Genomic DNA, 15,371 nt, shown 5'->3' on the forward strand with positions numbered 1-15,371 from the left:
GAGCGAACGCTTTAACCACAGGGCTACCCCGCCGCCCCATGACACATCAGAGGTTAATAATGATAGGAATACGTATTCATTTTTGGAGAATCGTGATTTCGATATATGAACTCTCGGCACAACGCCATTTGACTAAAGCAGTATCAAAGCTGGAGACACACTGTATATATTTTGGCCATCGGAACCGTGTCTTCGGTGAGGCATGCAAACGTTTCAACCACGCTTTCCTGAACAAAAGATATATAGAAGACGAAGACACATATGTTTCATAGACCGTGTACCCTGTACGCTCTAAATTCAATAGGCCCGTAAAAAATGGAAGGCGTTTTTTCCATATTCTCTATTCAAAACCTCCCGTTATCGAGATAAAGGTACTCCTAGCTTCAGCGCCAACTGGCTTGTTTGAAGCTTCATCTCACGCGGTGAGAGTTAAAGGCAGATTATGAAATTTCAGTAAAATATCTGTTTTAAATGAGTCTAGAGCACTATCTTAGGATAACAGTAAAACTTTGATTTTCTGAAAAAATGTCAGATGCACTGAAAACAAAGCCCTTTCTGCAACCTATGAATAAATAGTAATTCTAAATTACACAACAATCCTAATGATCTCAATAGACGAGTATTCTCGCGTGACGCGCTCCGACCACAACACGCTGACCCCCCTTGACATTCATAGTTGGGGTCACTAACCCTTGTGGTTTCCGCTCATCTCAATTCTAATATAGCTCCACTTGGCCCGTTATGTCTCTATCATCGAGATCCGTTATCTCTACATACATTGTTATCACGAGACCTCGCCAAACACGCAACCGTCTCATCCAGTTCCCATCCATCGGTGGCTATTTTCTGCATCTCGGCCGGATACTTCTAATACGCTATCTCAGAACAAAGAAAATAATGCTTCAACTGGCGATAGCTGGGTTATTCTTATTACGACCTTCCACACACACCCTCCCCCCAAACCCCCATCGTCACCCACCCCTCCTCCACCTTCTCATAGTTTTGGCGTCCTCTAACCCCGTTCTTACTCGTGAACGCCCGGGTTAGAATTGATCATCGGCAACATATGTTATCGTATCCCAATTGAGTAGATTGATGCTCATGCTGTTGTTCACGGGATTGTCTGGTTCAGACTCGATTATTTACAGACCGCGGCCATTTAGCTGGAATAAAACAACACAAAACAACAACAAAACTAAACCAAGACCCTTCTTTCAAGTTTTCATTTTCCCTGGAACAGAGCTGAAACAAGTTGAGCCAGAGACGAAAAATGCCGATTAATATTGTGAATAGGTTGGTCAAAATAGCTGCGTCGCCATTACCAATTGAAAAAGCCTTATTCAAACCTTGAAAATTTATATCGTTAAAAATACTTCATGCGGTCCTGTTCCTCGCCCCAAAGAGCAGTCTTACACATCGACGATGTCCCGCGATACGAAAGGTCGAGGTTAACCAAATATCAAAAGGCCAAGGTCATAAGACCAAAAAGGACCTCTTGGTCAGCCAATGTTAGCGATATCCAATTATAAAATAAGGGCCACCCAAGATAAATATCCATTCCACTGTACTGGCAACAATTGACATTATTAGCTCGCCAGCTTGTGTTCATGTTCATAGCTGCAAATCAAAAATTGACTGGCTGTCGATGTTATGCATTGGTCTGTTGCCATTATGACTGAGGATCCACTTGGATGTAAGCACCAAACTCCAATATATCACAATGAAATGTTCATTATATGCTACATTTAGTATGATATTTCAATCACTGGGATATTTGTACATTGTTCAATTCATATATCATAATTGCTGTATATATCAACTGATGAACACAGCACATCGTATGCATGATATACCGTAACAGTCAAACAGGTGAGGTGAGGTGAGGTGAGGTGAGGTAAAATGGAGTTTAACGTCGTACTTAAGAATATTTCGCTCATATGACGACGTGCATGCGTGTATATGTGTGGCTGCTTTAAACCCAGACTTAAGCTGGTTTTATAGTACGAGCTCACTGAGATACCATGCCGCCGTTAAGCATGAATACCCCACTCAGACACATTATACTGACGACCAGTCCTTGTTGTACCCATTAATCGTAATGCTGAGCGCCAGGCAGGAACCAACAAGTTCCATTTTTAACGTCTCTTTGGTATGACGCGGCCGGGGGTTTGATTGATTGATTAGTTTAGTTTTACGCCGCACTCAGCAATATTACAACTATATGGCGGCGGTCTGTACATAATCGAGTCTGGACCAGACAATCCAGTGATCATTACCATGAGCATCTATCTACGCAATTGGGATACGATGACATGTGTTAACCAAGTCAGCGAGCCTGACCACCCGATACCGTTAGTCGCTTCTTACGACAAGCACGGGTTTCTGAAGATCAATTCTAACCCGGATCTTCTCGGGAAGAAGAACAAGAAGAACAAGAAGAAATATATCATAGTATAGTGTCACATGCCAATTTACAAACAATATACACACACAAAACACATTGATATACTAAAACGGCATCCGGCCATCAGGGCTACGAGACACTAAATTTCGTAAAAGCTATTCTTAAGTTAAAATAACGTACTGATTAAAATATTTAGTAGATAAATTGTATACATGTAAATCATTTATGTATGTCCCATGTGCCGTTAATGTGGACATAGCGGTCAAGGGTCCAGCGGTGTCCCCGCGATGAAATATGCCGGTATTTTCGACCTGGCCTCGGGACGGAGGTCATAAAGTTGTCACGAGCCGAGTGATATAGAGATAGCTATTAGTGTTAACGGGCAGGCAGTCAATATAATGTGTTATATAGATAATGGAGGAGAATATGACAGAGCATAAAGGGCCCTTCTGTTTATTTGGAGTAAAGCGAGGAATGTGGGTGTTTTATCTTTGCGTTCCAAAGAATGCAGGCTTTAATTACCCGTGCTTCAGCAGTCTGTCTCACAGTCCCTGAACCACATTATTTTCACTACTGCCTAGCCCTCTCTGCAGTGCTAAAGCTCTAAATGAATCACCTGTAGATTTCCTCAGGTTTTGGATCTCCCATCTTATTGGGGTTCCTTTTCAATACAGCCTAGCCCTCCCTGCAATGCTAAAGCTCTAAATTAAGCAAGTCTAGATTTCCTCAAGTTCTGAATCTCCCATCTCATTGGGGTTCCTTTTCAATTTAAATGGTTTTATTTGTTGTTATCAAAACTATATATATTCAGAGACTAAGCGTTAGTCTTGTGCTTCAGTGAGGGTAGGGTTAGCGTCGATGTGTCATATATCCCTATAACGTTGGCGTATTCTGCTCCACATCACCCGTCACAAACACACGCAGGGGCAAGTCAACTATTCACATACAGCAAGAAAAACGCCGGAACGAGGAATATGTAATTGTATCGAGAGGCATTTTGTCGTGGACGTCAAAATTGGAAATGTCACCCACGCGTCTCCAATGAAACTTGTTGAAAGCTTTACAGAAACAATGCAATGTTGATACGTTGCCAAGAAACAACCGAAGTGACATATCCACTTCCATGACTAATCAATATGGTGTCAAGTAAAACATGGGTGAGACACATGACTGTTTTACATATATAGTGTGGGAGTCTTTTTGTTCCTGAATAAAACCGGACAAGAATAATTTATCCTCAGGCAAAAGGCAATAAAACAACCCTATCACTGGACAGACTGGATATTCGGGTATATAAAAAGATCTTTGTGGTTTCTATTGAATTTTGATTTCTTTCAGCAACGACTGCAAAACCAGATCTTTTCCAACACTCTCAAACTAATTATTTTTTCAAGCCATTTAAAGACATTTTTTGTAAAATCCACTCTGCTTAATTTAAATGGTTGTATTTTATCTTCGATCCAGATCTACAAGGCGAGACATGTAGTCTATATTTTGTACGGTGTATTGTCCAAATCAATAGATATAAATTATACATGGCTCAATAATGTGCTGTTGTGAACATCCTCTTGTAACAGTGTTTTCTTTATTCAAGATCTCAGTTTAGTCCGTGTAAGGAGTTCTTAGACCGAGCCGAGACAAACCGGCATCCATAATGTATGCATCATTCGAAAGTGAAGGTGTCTGGAGCTGCTTTTATCGGTATATTGGATGTAATTCACACATCCGATCTTGCAGTAAATGTTAGAGTTGGCTGTACACAGAGACATGTACAAAATCACACACACTTAAATCGCTGCGTCATGTTTTATGCATTATTGAGTGAGTGAGTCAGTCAGTCAGTCAGTCAGTCAGCAAGTGAGTGAGTATGGTGTTTTGCCTGTTTTAGCAATATTCCAGTGACATCACGGCAGGGTGATAACAGAAATGTGCTTCACACATTGTACCCATGTTCAGATTCGAACCCTGGCCTTCGGCGTAACGAGCGAACGCTTTAACGCTTAAAGTATGCAAGTTTTATAATGCCGCATGCTCTTTTCTGCACCAGGGATTATTATGCAGTTGACGTGTTGCACATAACATGCATGTACTGCAGTTGACGTGTTGCATATGTAATTGGTAATACCTGTACTCCATATGATCATTAATATATAATTGATTCATACAGCCGTTCACACGTAATCTACAGCTTAATTATACTGCAGCTGACATAAGTTTGGATCTGAAACTTATTCATACTGCTGTTGACATTTGACACGTCTCGGTTATACCACAGTTTGCATGCAATAAATGTAAATTGTTTATACTGCAACTGGCATTTATAAACACCTTATTTAGACTATGAACGAATGAATGATAATTGAAATTATGAAATGAAATGACTGCTCAACGGCGCTTGTTGAAGTGAGCGGACAAAAGATATGTCTTCAGATGAGTTAGAAAAGAGTCTTTTGTTTGACAGTTCCTGATTTCCAGTGGTAGGGCATTCCACAGTTTTCGAGCTGCAAAGCATAGACCCACTTCGCCCATCTTTGTTTTAGTTTTAGGAACATGAAGTAGTTTATCATTGGCTGATCTTAAAGCTCTTGTGGGTTGGTAGTGATGTAACATGTCCTTAAAGGTCACATGCAACGTAAAACACAACTTTGCAGATTCTGATACCTTTCGGTATGGACGTACCGAAACAAAGCGTCAAAAAATGCAAATTCAACTTATAAAGTTGAAAAATAACGCGATGAAAAAAAACGCGCGAAATCGGAGTTCAAACGTTTCACTAATTTTCCCCAGACTTTTCTGGGGAATACGGGCTTCAACAGCTGGGCTGCGCTCATAGCACGTGCGCAGTGAAATAGGTTCGCGCAACTTGGAAGCGGGCTGTCTGGTGAATACTCGGTGAAGGCTTTGGTGTGAGCTATTTTCATAATGTTTTGTTGATATCTCACAGGCGCGAGCTTTTTATATGTTATGACAGTAAATTAACTGTTTATATAATTTCATTTGTCTATTTCACCACACGTTCTTCTTACCGAGTCACTTTCTCAGTTCGATACTTAAAAGCAATGTCATTATTTAGCGTTGACACAATTTCTAACTGTGATATCGATATGTCGCTGTCACAGACAAAACTCAATGTCTTGTTTTATTGACACCTGTGTGTCTGCCTGCCTGTCTGCTAATGACAATATTCAATACACAACTGCGATCACTGACCACATGTAATTTGAACTTAACACCAAGCAGGCTATACACCATAAACAAAACGCATTGATTTATGGCCCGAGTTCGGTCTCTGTCACATTATGTAATTACACAGACAGGCAGGTGTGATACTTGAACACATGACACGTTATGATGTCTGTTGATTGCAAAATGTTATACACAAAAAATGAGCATGTATTTACAAAACCCAACATCTCTATATATACACACACAATTAGCCGTGAGGGCATCTGCAAATGAACCAGCCGTTACACTTGAGTGCACACCCACCCGCTCTGACTGGGTTCGGTATCCCGGCTGCTTCGTTTCGAGGGCGGTAAACCCAAGTACAAAATATTGCACTTTTGATTTGCGATTATACGCTTATAATTTTGTTTATTTGTTTTTTCATAATCAGCAATGCATATTATATGTCATGAATAAGTGATAATTGTGTTTTAATTATGTTTGATTTTTTGGTTGCATGTGACCTTTAATATAAGTTGGGGAGTTTTCATAATTTAGTGCTGAATATGCGATAGAAAGAGTCTTGAAAGTGATGCGGTGCTCTACGGGTAGCCAGTGGAGTGATTTCAGGACGGGGTGATGTGGTCAGTTCTCTTGGTACCCAGATTTCGCACGTCATTGCTGACATACTGCAGCTGATGTTTGATACATAACGAATGTATACTGCAGCTGATGTTTGATACTGCAGCTGATGTATGATACATAGCAAATTTATGCTGCAGCTGATGTTTGATACATAACGAATGTATACTGCAGCTGATGTTTGATACATAACGAATGTATACTGCAGCTGATGTTTGATACTGCAGCTGATGTATGATACATAGCAAATTTATGCTGCAGCTGATGTTTGATACATAACGAATGTATACTGCAGCTGATGTTTGATACATAACGAATGTATACTGCAAGTGATGTTGGATACTGCAGCTGATGTTTGATACATAACGAATGTATACTGCAGCTGATGTTTGATACATAACGAATGCATACTGCAGCTGATGTTGGATACATAACGAATGTATACTGCAGCTGATGTTGGATACATAACGAATGTATACTGCAGCTGATGTTGGATACATAACGAATGTATACTGCAGCTGATGTTTGATACATAACGAATGTATACTGCAACTGATGTTGGATACTGCAGCTGATGTTTGATACACAACGAATGTATACTGCAGCTGACGTTTGATACATAACAAATGTATACTGCAGCTGATGTTGGATACTGCAGCTGATGTTTGATACATAGCAAATTTATACTGCAGCTGATGTTTGATACATAGCAAATTTATACTGCAGCTGATGTTTGATACACAACGAATGTATACTGCAGCTGATGTTGGATACATAACGAATGTATATTGCAGCTGATGTTTGATACGTAACGAATGTATACTGCAACTGATGTTGGATACTGCAGCTGAAGTTTGATACATACCAAATTTATACTGCAGCTGATGTTTGATACATAACAAATTTATACTGCAGCTGATGTTGGATACATAACAAATTTATACTGCTGCTGATGTTTGATACATAACGAATGTATACTGCAAGTGATGTTGGACACTGCAGCTGATGTTTGATACATAGCAAATTTATACTGCAGCTGATGTTTGATACATAGCAAATTTATACTGCAGCTGATGTTGGATACATAACAAATTTATACTGCAGCTGATGTTTGATACATAACGAATGTATACTGCAAGTGATGTTGGATACTGCAGCTGATGTTTGATACTTAGCAAATTTATACTGCAGCTGATGTTTGATACATAGCAAATTTATACTGCAACTGATGTTGGATACTGCAGCTGATGTTTGATACTTAGCAAATTTATACTGCAACTGATGTTGGATACTGCAGCTGATGTTTGATACTGTAGCTAGTGTTTGATAAATAACGATCTTATACTGCAACTGACATGTGATGAGTAACATTTCTACTGCAGCTGACATTTGATTTACCTTACTTTATTTAAAGAGCAGGTGACGTGTGGTGTATAACATATTTCTACTGCAGCTGACATTTGATTTACCTTACTTTATTTAAAGAGCAGGTGACGTGTGGTGTATAACATATTTCTACTGCAGCTGCCATTTGATTTACCTTACTTTATTTCAAGAGCAGGTGACGTGTGGTGTATAACATATTTCTACTGCAGCTGACATTTGATTTACCTTACTTTATTTCAAGAGCAGGTGACGTGTGGTGTATAACATATTTCTACTGCAGCTGACATTTGATTTACCTTACTTTATATAAAGAGCAGGTGACGTGTGGTGTATAACATATTTCTACTGCAGCTGACATTTGATTTACCTTACTTTATTTAAAGAGCAGGTGACATGTGGTGTATAACATATTTCTTCTGCACATGACATTTGATTTACCTTACTTTATTTAAAGAGCAGGTGACGTGTGGTGTATAACATATTTCTACTGCAGCTGACGTTTGATTTACCTTACTTTATATAAAGAGCAGGTGACACGTGGTGTATAACATATTTCTACTGCAGCTGACATTTGATTTACCTTACTTTATTTAAAGAGCAGGTGACGTGTGGTGTATAACATATTTCTACTGCAGCTGACATTTGATTTACCTTACTTTATTTAAAGAGCAGGTGACGTGTGGTGTATAACATATTTCTACTGCAGCTGACATTTGATTTACCTTACTTTATTCAAAGAGCAGGTGACATGTGGTGTATAACATATTTCTTCTGCACGTGACATTTGATTTACCTTACTTTATTTAAAGAGCAGGTGACATGTGGTGTATAACATATTTCTACTGCAGCTGACATTTGATTTACTTTACTTTATTTAAAGAGCGGGTGACATGTGGTGTATAACATATTTCTACTGCAGCTGACATTTGATTTACCTTACTTTATTTATAGAGCAGCTGACATGTGGTGTATAACATATTTCTACTGCAGCTGACATTTGATTTACCTTACTTTATATAAAGAGCAGGTGACATGTGGTGTATAACATATTTCTACTGCAGCTGCCATTTGATTTACCTTACTTTATTTAAAGAGCAGGTGACATGTGGTGTATAACATATTTCTTCTGCAGCTGACATTTGATTTTACCTTACTTTATTTAAAGAGCAGGTGACATGTGGTGTATAACATATTTCTACTGCAGCTGACATTTGATTTACCTTACTTTATTTAAAGAGCGGGTGACATGTGGTGTATAACATATTTCTACTGCAGCTGCCATTTGATTTACCTTACTTTATTTAAAGAGCAGGTGACATGTGGTGTATAACATATTTCTTCTGCACGTGACATTTGATTTACCTTACTTTATTTAAAGAGCAGGTGACATGTGGTGTATAACATATTTCTACTGCAGCTGACATTTGATTTACTTTACTTTATTTAAAGAGCAGGTGACATGTGGTGTATAACATATTTCTACTGCAGCTGACATTTGATTTACCTTACTTTATTTATAGAGCAGCTGACATGTGGTGTATAACATATTTCTACTGCAGCTGACATTTGATTTACCTTACTTTATATAAAGAGCAGGTGACATGTGGTGTATAACATATTTCTACTGCAGCTGCCATTTGATTTACCTTACTTTATTTAAAGAGCAGGTGACATGTGGTGTATAACATATTTCTTCTGCACGTGACATTTGATTTACCTTACTTTATTTAAAGAGCAGGTGGCATGTGGTGTATAACATATTTCTACTGCAGCTGACATTTGATTTACCTTACTTTATTTAAAGAGCAGATGACATGTGGTGTATAACATATTTCTACTGCAGCTGGCATTTGGTTTACCTTACTTTATATAAAGAGCAGGTGACATGTGGTGTATAACATATTTCTACTGCAGCTGGCGTTTGATTTACCTTACTTTATTTAAAGAGCAGGTGACACGTGGTGTATAACATATTTCTACTGCAGCTGGCGTTTGATTTACCTTACTGTATTTAAAGAGCAGGTGACACGTGGTGTATAACATATTTCTACTGCAGCTGGCATTTGGTTTACCTTACTTTATATAAAGAGCAGGTGACATGTGGTGTATAACATATTTCTACTGCAGCTGGCGTTTGATTTACCTTACTTTATTTAAAGAGCGGGTGACATGTGGTGTATAACATATTTCTACTGCAGCTGACATTTGATTTACCTTACTTTATTTATAGAGCAGGTGACATGTGGTGTATAACATATTTCTACTGCAGCTGGCATTTGGTTTACCTTACTTTATTTAAAGAGCAGGTGACATGTGGTGTATAACATATTTCTACTGCAGCTGACATTTGATTTACCTTACTTTATTTAAAGAGCAGGTGACATGTGGTGTATAACATATTTCTACTGCAGCTGACATTTGATTTACCTTACTTTATTTAAAGAGCAGGTGACATGTGGTGTATAACATATTTCTACTGCAGCTGACATTTTATATCATCTTGACAAATTCATTCATACAGTCGTTGACATGCGCTCTGCATCTTTCATACATACATACATACATACACACACACACACACACACACACACACACACACACACACACACACACACATACATACATACATGTAGACAGACAAAGGTGAGTTTTGTTTTAGCGCCTATATAACCTATATATTATATTGACAAAAAATCATACATCCTGCACTTCCTTAGTGGACAGAAACTTGAGGCGCGTCTAGTCAAGCGTGACAAGAATGTGATCCGGTTAGGCAAGTTTTCTGATCCCACGCCTCACTGCACATGTGACACGCAGTTCGTAGGCGCTGACAGACGGGTCTGTGTGGCGGGGGTGGGGGTGGGTGGGGGTGGGGTTTTTCAGTAGTCGTTAGGATGGCGGGATGATGTAGATGTATGGAAGGAAAGATCAGAGAAGACATATGGCCGAGCGGATGGCGGTTGGACAAGTATGGAAGGTGGAGTCAGACATCTGTTTGTGCATGGATAGCGGTAGACTGTGTCACAGTCCCTGAACCACATTATTTACCTTTCCACAGCCCATTTTGCAATTCTAAAGGTCTAACTGAAGCAAGTCTAGATTTCCTCAGGTTCAGATTCTCCCAACTCACTGGGGCGCCTTTTCAGTTTATAAGGAATTATTTGTTTCCACCACAGTGTTCAGAGACTAAACGATGGGATGAGGGGCGACGGATGATGAGATAAGAGGTACAGAGGATGGGGTGAGGGGCGACGGATGATGAGATAAGAGGGTACAGAGGATGGGGTGAGGGGCGACGGATGATGAGATAAGAGGTACAGAGGATGGGGTGAGGGACGACGGATGATGAGATAAGAGGGTACAGAGGATTGGGTGAGGGGCGACGGATGATGAGATAAGAGGTACAGAGGATGGGGTGAGGGGCGACGGATGATGAGATAAGAGGGTACAGAGGATTGGGTGATGGGCGACGGATGATGAGATAAGAGGGTACAGAGGATTGGGTGATGGGCGACGGATGATGAGATAAGAGGGTACAGAGGATGGGGTGAGGGACGACGGATGATGAGATAAGAGGGTACGGAGGATGGGGTGATGGACGACAGATGATGAGATAAGAGGGTACAGAGGATTGGGTGAGGGACGACGGATGATGAGATAAGAGGTTACGGAGGATGGGGAGACGGACGACGGATGATGAGATAAGAGGGTACAGAGGATGGGGTGATGGACGACGGATGATGAGATAAGAGGGTACAGAGGATTGGGTGAGGGACGACGGATGATGAGATAAGAGGGTACAGAGGATTGGGTTTGGGACCACGGATGATGAGATAAGAGGTTACGGAGGATGGGGTGAGGGACGACAGATGATGAGATAAGAGGGTACAGAGGATTGGGTGAGGGACGACGGATGATGAGATAAGAGGTACAGAGAGGATTGGGTGAGGGACGACGGATGATGAGATAAGAGGTACAGAGGATGGGGTGAGGGACGACGGATGATGAGATAAGGAGGTACAGAGGATGGGGTGAGGGACGACGGGTGATGAGATAAGAGGTTACAGAGGATGGGGTGAGGGACGACGGATGATGAGATAAGAGGTACAGAGGATGGGGTGAGGGACGACGGATGATGAGATAAGAGGGTACAGAGGATGGGGTGAGGGACGACGGATGATGAGATAAGAGGTTACAGAGGATGGGGTGAGGGACGACGGATGATGAGATAAGAGGGTACAGAGGATGGGGTGAGGGACGACGGATGATGAGATAAGACGGTACAGAGGACGGGGTGAGGGACGACGGATGATGAGATAAGACTGTACAGAGGATGGAGTGAGGGACGACGGATGATGAGATAAGAGGTACAGAGGATGGGGAGATGGACGACGGATGATGAGATAAGAGGGTACAGAAGATGGGGTGAGGGATGACGGATGATGAGATAAGCGGTACAGAGGATGGGGTGAGGGACGACGGGTGATGAGATAAGAGGTTACGGAGGATGGGGTGAGGGACGACGGATGATGAGATAAGAGGGTACAGAGGATACAGACGGGATGGGGTGAGGAGACGACGGATGATGAGATAAGACGGGGTGATACAGAGGACGGGGATGGGAAGACGGACGTGATGGGACGACGGATGATGAGATAAGAGGTTACGGAGGATGGGGAGACGGACGACGGGTGATGAGATAAGAGGTTACAGAGGATGGGAAGACGGACGACGGATGATGAGATAAGACGGTACAGAGGATGGGGTGAGGGACGACGGATGATGAGATAAGAGGGTACAGAGGACGGGGTGAGGGACGACGGATGATGAGATAAGAGGTTACGGAGGATGGGGAGACGGACGACGGATGATGGGATAAGAGGTTACAGAGGATGGGGTGAGGGACGACGGATGATGAGATAAGACGGTACAGAGGATGGGGTGAGGGACGACGGATGATGAGATAAGAGGGTACAGAGGATGGGGTGACGGACGACGGATGATGAGATAAGACGGTACAGAGGATGGGGTGAGGGACGACGGATGATGAGATAAGAGGTTACGGAGGATGGGGTGAGGGGTTACGGGGGATTGGGTTGACAAATCCTTGTTAACCAGCCAGCTTGGGTAATAAACTGCGTGGACAAACAAGTGCTGGGGGCTAGTTATAACCACGCTGAGATAAGCCAGGCTGTGACAGCTGGGACGTTGTCAGGCCGGCTGGCTATAACAGTTAGGCATGTCACAACTTCTTCTATACCACGCTGCAATCACTCCTCTATTATTCAGCACATCATAAATTCATGCTTCGTCAAATTAATGACCCCTAAACTATAAATACTTAAACAATAATGGATGCGAATTGAAGGAGGGGAGAGAGGGTGTGTGTGTGTGTGTGAGAGAGAGAGAGAGAGAGAGAGAGAGAGAGAGAGAGAGAGAGAGAGAGAGAGAGAGAGAGAGAGAGAGTGTGTGTGTGTGTATGCGTGCGTGCGTGCGTGGGTGTGCCCCTGGCGGAAAGGGATAAAAACATAGGTGTGTTATCGCTGGGCATGATGGTAGGATATCCCGAAATGCGAATAAATAGCTAAGCTCCTCACGTCAAGCAAGGATAAAGATCGTGCATCCTGTGCAATATGAGAGCTCTCCTTACCTGCATACGGTGTATGTTTTATGGGATTTACAGTTCACTGGAATTATAAAACTACAATAAAGCAAAAACACATCTCCATATATGCCATTTTAGAGATAATAAATATCAGCTCACTGTGAAATGCTCTTAATGCTGCAGGCGCATTTCATAAACATTCTTGAGATAGGGAATCATGCCGGGTGATACAGTAACTTATTCACAGCGTGTATTACATAGCGGGTTTTAGACTAACGCTTAGTCTCTGAATATATATAAGTTTGACAGAAAAAATGTCCTTTTGAATTGAAAAGGGGCCATGAGATGGGAGATTCAGACCCTGGGGAAATCTAGGCTTGCTTCATTTAGAGCTTCAGCATAGGAGAAAAAGGGCTGGGCGGGATGGGAAATAATGCTGTCCAGAGACTGTGAGACAGTCTAGGCGGCTTCTGACGTAAACAGTAAGTACTCTGCGGTGATAAAACATGCTCTTAAAAATCTGACGGTACAATACCTCCCTCCCTCTCTATGTGCGTGTGTGTGCTTGTCCCGTCTTCAAACATTGCAACCATGTGAGGGATCGAACCCTGATTTTCGGTGTGACGAGCGAACGCTTAATCCACTAGGCTACCCCACCGTCCCTCTCTCTCTGCATGATAAGGGTGTTTTGTGGTTATTTTTATTGATTGATTGTTGTTTTACGCCACAGCCAGCAACATTACAGCTATATGGCGGCGGTCTGTAAATAATAGAGTGTGGACCAGACAATCCAGTGATCAACGGCATGAGCATCGATCTCCGCAATTGGGAACCGATGACGCGTGTCAACCAGGTCAGCGAGCCTGACCACCCGATCCCGTTATAGTCGCCTCTAACGACAAGCATGGGTTATTGACAGCTAGGACTGCGCGGTATTACCGGTGTACCGATATACGCTTGTCAAACGATACATATTGCAATATTTTTCGGAGAAACGGTATATTGGGTAAAGAACGTATATTAAGTTGTTGTGATAATCTTTATGGTCTAAATTATAATCTCCACAGACTATCATTCACAGCAAATGTTTTTCTTCGTTATTCAATGACAAAACGGCATACTGTAATACAATTGTACTATAAATTGTATAAAAAGAAACTCAAATCCCTGACTATGCAACGTAATTTTGAGATTGATGTCATCAGAACCATAACATATATGTTTTGGGACTTAGAATGTTGCAAATAGGATCGACATGTACAATTAGTTGCACTTACTGTCAAACACTTAAGCTCCAGTATATCGCAATACGTATCGCAATACGGGATACATGTAGGGTACATGGTACGTGGTACATGACAATGAGCGAGTATCATTTTGCGCCGCTTTTAGCAATACTCCAAGGATATCATCAGAAATGGGCTTCACACATCGTATCCATGTGGGGAATCGAACCTGGGTGTTTGGCATGACGACGTACTAGGTTACCCCATCTAGAGGTACCTAAAGAGGAATTTGTCTTGTGACATCCTCACATTTCGGATCAGCATCACACAAATCTGAAAATAGTCCCCATGGTTACTGTGAAAGTGAATGTGTCTTGATAACGGAACGGACTTACTTCATATGGAAGGATATTTAGGGGTAAGAGCAATTCACGTAATGTAATTATTCAGACTCTCAATAACTGCGCACATTTACATCTTAAACAGAAAATTCATTTTTTTCAAAAATCCTTGAAAATGTTTACGAAAATAATTTTAGTTAGGCGACGTATTTTACATCAATTATTCAATATGGCACTGAATAATAGCGTAAATTTATTCCTCAAACAGAACATTCATTTTCAAAGAGATCCTCTCGAAAATGTTTACGAATATTAGTTTCAGTGAAGTATTTTACATAAGGTCCCCGACAATGCAAGCAATCGTCCATTTGGTTAAATTCCTCTGTTTATTGGCACTGCATTGATAGGTACGGTAGCTGGGAAGACAGAACACACAGACTCAGACATCCCACTTATAACGAGCTAGTTATACGCACTTACATTGTGACATCTAAATTACTTTAATGTACAGTGGACACAACAATTTTCGGCTCCCTCGTATCCACTTGCTGTCGGCAGCATGTTGCGTCATCAAGAATGTTGGCATTCGTCATAAACACTGC

The sequence above is a fragment of the Haliotis rubra genome, unplaced genomic scaffold (genome assembly GCF_003918875.1).
Source record: "Haliotis rubra isolate DU_JTF1 unplaced genomic scaffold, ASM391887v1 Scf950, whole genome shotgun sequence".
Classification (NCBI taxonomy): Eukaryota; Metazoa; Mollusca; class Gastropoda; order Lepetellida; family Haliotidae; genus Haliotis; species Haliotis rubra.